Source organism: Dromiciops gliroides, chromosome 3 (genome assembly GCF_019393635.1).
Source record: "Dromiciops gliroides isolate mDroGli1 chromosome 3, mDroGli1.pri, whole genome shotgun sequence".
Taxonomy (NCBI): domain Eukaryota; kingdom Metazoa; phylum Chordata; class Mammalia; order Microbiotheria; family Microbiotheriidae; genus Dromiciops; species Dromiciops gliroides.
The window spans coordinates 235,032,863-235,041,503 of NC_057863.1; the positions used below are offsets into that span (position 1 = coordinate 235,032,863).

Here is an 8,641-nt window from a genome sequence, read left to right on the forward strand (position 1 = left end):
TATATTGATATTGATATCATTATCATTGATGCATATAGAGATAGAGATAGATATATGGAGTAAATGGAAGACCGTATGAGAGAAGAGCAGAGAGAGCAAGAGGAAAATGAAAAAGATATTGTAGAAGGTGGGATTTAAGCCCAGTCTTGAAGTAAGGTAGGAATTAGTATTGGATGAGGGATAGTATTCCAATTATGACAAACAGCCTGGGCAAAGGGAGTGTAGTGTGTGTGGAAAAAATTCAAGAAGGCTAATATAACTTTGGAGTAAAGAGTAAAATGTAAGAAGATTTGAATAAGTGAAGACAAGCTTTAAATACCAGAGGATTGTATATTTCACACACATATAAAATGGAGTCTCTGGAGTTTCTTGTGTGGGAAGGGGAGTGATATAACTAGATCTATGTTTTAGAAAAATCACTTTGGCAGCTGAGTAGAGGATATATTGATGTGGGAAGAAATTTGAGGTAGAAAAATAAATTAGAAGACTTTTACAACAATCTAGGCAAGAGGTGATGAATGCCTGTATTAGGGTGATCATTTTTTGAGTCTGGAGAACATCTATATGAAAGATTCTTTGAAGATAAAAATGACAACATTTGATTAAATAACACATTTTCTGCCTATTTGGAAGAGAAGAAAACAAAGTAGAAAGAAGAGATTAAATATCAGAGAGATAATGACTTTAATAGTGGGAGATATATGCTAGAAGATTTGGGAGGACTTGTGATCAAGTATTCATAAAGAGTTTTTTGACTTGATAAAGGCATCCTGATGAATAAACTCTTTATTGAGACAAAAGTGACAAAGAAGATAGTGTAATATATATTTGAGAAGAGGAAACTCAGAAAATAATCTCAATTTTTTATGAAGCTGATAATTTGGGGAAGAGGAGTTTTATGGACAGTTTTGACATAGTCACTGTGTAGGATTAAAAAAGTCAATTAAGGATCTATAAAAAAGTATTGTTTTGTTTTGGTAAGGTCCCAGTGTGATTGTTTAACATAAATTCATAGTGGGCCAAATCAGCAAGGTATCATGATTTTCTCGAGCTCTCTAGCTCTATGTATTTGTATGTACAAGAACAAAAGAAGTGAATAATGGAAATATTTGACTGTGTTTCTGGCAACTTGTTTCCAGTGAAAGGACAAATGTTTGGTGTATAAATAGCTTCTTAATGAAAGCTCTAATTGTCAAAGTACTCAAGTAAAAATGTCAGGAATATCCATATCCAACATGATATATTTGCCCTTTAATTTCCTTAATTATACAAATTCAGGTAAAAAAAAATAACTACCCCATCAGTGAGAGAGGGCTCATTAACAATCCATTTACACATTTTTCTACATTGTGTACAATTTAGTCATAAGTCACATTATTTCAACTAGAATAAAATGTATTCCAATTTGATCAACTTTGTTTTTATTCAAACTATAATTATGTTTAACTTCATGGACCTTTTTTACATATAACAATAATGCTAAAGATCTACATTGCTAATATTAATCATCAACTTACATGTAGACTTATTTAATTTTGCAAAGATAAAATTAAAAAAGCTCTAACATTTTGAATAAATGATACATTATTCTCCTTACAATGATTATAAAATCATTATAATATGTTTCTATTTGCTGATATTTTAATATATCTCAATAATATGGATATTCTTTTTCAAAGATTCAGATTGCAATGCGACTCATCCTTGTACTTCCACAAATCCTGCCAAGGGAGTACAAGTAACATCACATTCATGTAGTATTGCATGAGTAACAAAGGAGTACAGAAGCTGCCAGAGGTTAGTTTTCATTCTTTATATATAGTTAGCTTATATAATTTTTAGTTCTTGGAATATGAGGATCTGCACATCTACAGAAAAAAGCATATATATATGTATTATATGTGTGTATACATTATCTATCTATCTATCTATCTATCTATCTATCTATATATATATATATATATAATTTAGATTTGGCTACTTTCATCATGAAAATTATCTTAGAGTAAAACCTTTTAAACAGTAAGTCATGCTGTAGCCATTTCTCTTGGTGGGCAATTACATTATGTCAATGTTATATGATATTTACTTAGTAAAATATGGGAAATTCAGGAAAGAAGCAGGGTTTTCTACATAAATGGGGAATGGAAAATTGTTTACTTATATCTACATTAACCATACTCTCTGACTGATGAAAAAGATTGGCCATTAAAATTAAGATGGAGCTTGGGATGGAAGGTTATCCATTCTTGAAATCTGAGAGCTTGACACTCGCCCTAGAATTCCTGTTTATTAGGGAGGAGTAGAAAATCACTGTGGTGAACATGGTACTCATCTAGTACCTGATCCATCTTGAATAGCTTTAGATTAGTGGCTAACAGTGCCATCTGGTGGATAAATTCACAAAATGTGGCACTTAAATTTGAACACAATTCTGCTCATGTATTTTAATCAAAGAAATATATAGTAGAAATATCACTTTCTTATTCTTGAAAATTATTTTTCTTTTATTGCAGCTTAAGATACAGTTAGATTTTTTTGCTGCCATATCACACTTCTGACATATTGAGATTAAACTATGTGGGGGAAAAATGATCTTACTCAGCAAAATAGGGTTTAAACATGCATTCTCTAACTTGTACTCATGAAATCAATATCCTGAAACTCGGTCAAAATCTTTATAGTTATCCCTATTCATTTTTATCTTTAAAATAAGATTCAATCTAGTCTTTTAATCTGTCAATATGGTATTGAATTCTGATTTTCTTCAATGTTACTTATTATATGTAGATTCATGTCATCAGCTAATTAGATAAGGATGTCATTTTTTTTCATTTGTTGTTAATGTCACTGATAAAATATTCTAAGGTATAAACCTAAGGAGTATTCTACTATAGGTTTATTTCCAAATTGATAGGAAATCTTGGCCTTTTTTTTTTTTTAATTTGATTCTGGTCATTGAGCTCTAGACAGAAAGAGAGAGAGAGATACAGATAGATAAATATTGGTAGATCTGACCCATCTATCTTTATCATTCTATTGATCTGATATCTATCCATCAATCTCTATCTATCTACCTATCAATTATCTATCAGTATACTAGTATCTAACTCACTTCTTCCATGACAGAATGCTTCACATGATTTAATAAAATTTCTAAAAGCCATTTCTAAAGCCCTGTCATAATTGTTCTGGCATGTCTTATTCTTGATGAAACCAGGATGGCTAGTTGTGACTGATATAATTTTTCCAGATACTCATTCTATTTTATAAATATGGGATGAACTTTTTCTGAAAATTGAAATCAAGCTCATAAGACTATACTTTGTAGATTCTGTTCTCCACTCTTTATGTATAAAAAAGGTAAACAACAACAAAAAGACATTTATAGTTCTCCAATCTTCTAAATGATACAGACAGAATTTCAGCAATTTCATCTAGTAGTTCTTACAGTTTTTGAGGATGAAGTTAATTTGGACCAGGATTTAATAATTCATTAAAGGCTGCTAAGTGCTTTCTTACTACCTTCTTAATAGTCTTGAATAACAATGATTAACCATTTTTCTGCTTTTTATTCCAGTAAAAAAAAAACAAAAACAAAAATAAAAACCATTTTCCATGGCAGAAGAAAGAGAAGCAAATTAAGAATTGAACATTTATTCCTTTTCTCTGTTCTCAGTTATTATCACTCAATTCATTTAAAAGAGACATCCTATAAACTCTTTAATGTTTGTTGTTGTTGTTTTTCCCTAATATAGCTAATTCTCCCCATCACATGCTGCTGTTGTCTCTAACTCCCTCCACTTTTTTTTGGAACCTCAATTCATTTAAGTGTTATCTCTCTTGAAATACTTTTTATAGGATCATGTCATACACTGTAGTTCTTTTCTTTTTTTCTTTTTTTTTTTTTAGTGAGGCAATTGGGGTTAAGCCCAGGGTCACACAGCTAGTAAGAGTTAAGTGTCTGAGGTCGGATTTGAACTCAGGTACTCCTGACTCCAAGGCCAGTGCTCTATCCACTGCGCCATCTAGCTGCCCCTGTAGTTATTTTCTTTATCTGACTTTTTTAATCTGTTCTAAACATATCTGTTCACTTGACTTAAGTTTGTAAATTTTCTATTTTTCCACATTACCAAATAACAGAATATAAGGAGACAGAGAAAATTCTCTTAAGCTTAAAGAGAGTCTTATTTCTCAATTTCATTTTGGGTCAATCTCCCTTGCCCACATCTCCTGTTTACATTACTTCTTCTTTTCTTTTCTTTTTTTTTTCTTTTCTTTCTCCTCCCTCCCCCCCCCTTTTTTTTTTGAGTTTTAGAAGATTTAAGGGAATGTCACTGCTATCTTTCTGGTTTTCTCTCGGACCAATAATACTACACACTGTGTAGCTAGATAGAAAAGTTAAAATTTCCTATTCATTTATTCAGTAATTCAAAACCTAGGTCACATGGCTTCCTCAAACATCATATAAAAAATAAACAACAAAACTCTCCACTCTCTTTCCATCAGTTGAGAAGGTATTTTTTCCCTAATTGTTGAAGTAAAAAGATCCATAGTCTATATCTGAGTCTCTGTGTCTACAGATAAGGTCAATCTCTCCCTCTTCTCTCTCTCTCTCTCTCTCTCTCTCTCTCTCTCTCTCTCTCTCTCTCTCTCTCTCTCTCTCTCTCTCTCTCTCTCTCTCTCTCTCTGCCTTCCTTCCTCCCTTGCTTCCTCTCTCCCTCCCTTCATCTCTCTTTCTCATTATAAAACTGTCTTCCAAACATAATTGGGTTTTAAACAACCATCTCTTCTTTTGATTTCCCTTTAAACTTTTTTCTTTTTTTCTCCCCAGTATCTTTATGTTTGATGTATCTTTCCCCACACCTTTTACTTTCATAAAGTTTAATATGTGATAATCAGAACCTCAGAAATACAGAACATTAGATCCCATTAGAGCACCTACCATCCTCCCCTTTCCCTAACTTTTCTTTTCTTTTTAATTTTCTTTATTTTATTCTGAACTTAAGAAATAAAATAAGCATTTCCATAACATATAGAATAGGAAAAAAGATTATTATACATGAAACTAAAAATATATTATGTATTTCTTGTAATTCCTTTTAAATGTATGATAAAGTTATCATGTAACTATTGTTTCTTTCTTGATGGATCGCTTCTCCCAGGCTTGCAGGGACTTTGGCCTAACCATTAATCTTTATTTTTTTTCAGGGTTCAACAGGTTTATTAACAATCATAGATTCCCACACCTTCTCACTCTGTTCAGGATCAGCCTGGTGGCCACTGAAGTTGCCGGCCCCCGAGTATGTGCAGGTGCAGGTGATACACAGATTGGGCTCCCAGCTTCCCATCATTGATCACTAACCGGTATCCATCTCCTAGTCCCTCAGTCTTTGCTGTCTTTGCAGCCACAAGCAGTAGGTGGCCCAGGAGCTGTTTGTCCTGCTCTTCAGCCTGGCTGATCCGAGGAATAGGCTTCTTGAGAATGACTAGAAGATGCACTGGGGCCTGAGGGGGCACATCTCAGAAGACAAGACACTGTTGGTCCTCATAAAGGATGTCAGCAGGAATGCTTCTGTCAATGGTGCGGGAGAAGATGGTAGGGGCTGCTCCTTCAGGGGCTGCTTGCTGGGCTTTGGACACCTCATCCCCACTTGGGACCCCTGAAGCTCCTTGGACCTGTAGCCACACGGCAGCCCCCATCACACATCGTGTCACACGAAGGGCAGCCCAAACGATTGCAGCCGCCATAGCAGCCCTGAAGCCACTCCTAACCATTAATCTTAAAAAGATGAATGTCATGTGTCAGAATGCTATGTCACCTCCATTGATACACATAGGTAGCTACCAGTTGGATGTCATAAGCCAATTCTTGTATCTTGTCTCTATTGTTAGTGACAATTTGTCACTTGATTCTGAGATCAATCAGAGGATTGGGAAAGATACTTCAACCATGGCTAAGCTTGCCAAGCATGTGTGGGGAAACAGTAAACTGACAAGACGAACCAAATTTGCCATCTATAGAGCATGCGTCCAGAGTAACTTACTGTATGGCAGCAAAACATGGACTATGTATACTAGACAAAAGAAGAAGCTTAACAGCTTCCACATGCGCTGCCCTAGGCGCATCCTTGGCATATCTTGGTCAGATAAGATCACCAACACAGAAGTGCTCCAATGCGCACAACTTCCAAGCATCTACACACTACTAAAACAAAGACTGCTGCGCTGGCTCAGTCATATGCACCGCATGCAAGATGGGCGCATTCCTAAAGACCTACTCTATGGTGAGTTAGCCTCCGGCCAAAGACCTGCTGAATGCTCCCAGCTTCACTACAGAGATGTATGCAAGCGAGACTTAAGGGCTCTGGGAATAGACATTGGCAGCTGGGAGGAGATGGCCAAGGACCGCACCTGATGGAGTTCCATACTCTGGAGCAGCTTGCACACAGCTGAGATGGGACTTCAAGCTCGAGAGGAAGAAAAATGAATGAGACGCAGGAACTGACAGGCAACAGAGAGTGCAGTTTTCCGATGTCCTCGTTGTGGCAGAAGCTGCAGCTCCTATATCAGACTGCACAGCCATACTGTGGCCTGTGGCTCTTCAAGGCGCTGATCCATGATCATCTGTAACTGGTGGAAGCCTACTATTGTTTCTTCCTTTTTTTTGAAAGATGATGGGGTTTAATTTAATCTTTTCCCTTATAGCTTGCATATTCCTATAAAAATATCCATATTTATTTGTGAATAAGACTGAATTTTACATTTCCTGAGATCACAGACTCATTTCATTCTCTACTATACACTCAGTGCAGCACCAATGACATCATATGGATTAAATGAATGTATATTGAGTGTTGGTCTGAAAATAAACAAAAAATAAAAAGAAATATATCTCAATAGCTTCAAGAAAGCCAATCTTGAATTCTCTATTCTTTAATTAATCAACATGCTAAATCTTATCACATGCTGATTGCTGATATATCTTCTATAACTATTAGAATAAGATATCTGTGAATAACTAGAGGAAAGACCAGGAATAACCTTCAGTCATCAAATATTGTCAAAAATCTCCAAAATATGAATTTTGTTCAAAGTAAAGTAATCATTGATGTCTCCTCATGATAAGAAACCTATAAGTCTACAAGGCAATGACTTTAATTAATAACAAAGAAAGCTAATTCATGAGCCCTAACAAAATCAATCAGTGGTCCAAACTGTGAGGGCCAAAATTTGATATACTGAGCTTTATTTGGGTGACTCACCTTAATATTGGGGTCCCAGAAATATGAGGGACCTTTAAGGTTTAACCATCCCCTCTGAACAGTCCTTTTTTAGATATTTCTCCCAGGCCAATAAGAAAGGAGACTCTAAGTTTTAGTTCACAAAAGGATCAGATTTTATTACTTGGGACTTAATTAAACAACAAAGGTGAAACTAATAAAATCAAAGATAAGGAAATAGGAAAATGGAAATACAGATGAATATTATTAACTCTAAACTTAACCTATGCAATCCCAGACTGTTCCCAATTAAGCTAGTTCAAAGGAATTTAGGGTTTTCCATATGTAACACACCCAAGCCTGAACAGCCTGCCAGACTGAGAACCAGCACACTGCCACCTCAAGGGCCTAAGCAGAAATAAAGAAGCCAGCTTGCATACTGGAAGTAGCCTGCCTCCCTTCTGGGAGCATTCAATATGCCCCCCCCCCCCGCCCAAAAGGGCCAGGTATGGCCCCTTCAAAATGAGTTAGCTAAAAATGGGAATATAAATCTTTACCCCAAATAATTTTTACCACATTACTTTACCAGTTAGTCCTAGTTTTGCCTTCTTAGTGTGAAATTTAAAATTGGATATTAGATCATAAATCTCCCCTACTTAACCTTTCACTTAATTTATCTCCCAGACTAGTAAATGGAAGAAGCTTTTGGTTTTCTAGATAGACCTTTTATTTATTGTTATGGTAGTCACAAGGTGATGTTGATTAAAAGGATAGGAAAGTAGAAACACAATACAAATCGTCTTAAGTCTAAGCTTAGTCTATATTCCTTATAAAAACTCACCAAACCGAAAAGGCCACCTTTGGAGAGAGACCATCTGTGCCACGCCGTCAGGAGCCCAGCCAAGCAGGCCAAAAGCCCCTACTTCCATTCTCTCCACCCCGGAAGTCGAGTCCCCGCAGGCAGTCTGACGTGCGCAGCAGGCGGACTGTTCGTCTCCTCCCCAAAAGGGTAGTCCTTGAAAAACTGGCGTCTCAGTTATCCTAACCGACTGTTAAAAACTTTCATATTTTTTTTACCACATTAGAAAGCATTTAGAGAAATGACAGAGGCCATTGAAAAGAGAATTCCTTAAAGTATGGAGCGGAGATGGATTTGAAGTCCATTTATTAGAATCAGCCATTAATGGGGAAGGAGTCAGAAAATGAGCTAAGGCTACAATTACCATATACTTCAAGAGAAGTAAAACTCATTTAAAAATCTTGAATACAAGCAAATAAATCAAAAGGAAAAAATTTTAAAAAGAAGAGAAGAGGCTTCCAAGACATCTAATTTAGTTTAACTATCTTTAAATAAATATTGCATAACAAAGGAAATTGAACTATATGTGATAAGGCAGAGAACCCTGTCAATTCTAAAG

General features: G+C 35.6%; 1 pseudogene; it reads right to left on the reverse strand.

The window, feature by feature from the left end:
- Window positions 1-5,196: 5,196 nt before the first annotated feature.
- LOC122750271 lies at window positions 5,197-5,751 on the reverse strand (annotated as a pseudogene).
- Window positions 5,752-8,641: the final 2,890 nt, after the last annotated feature.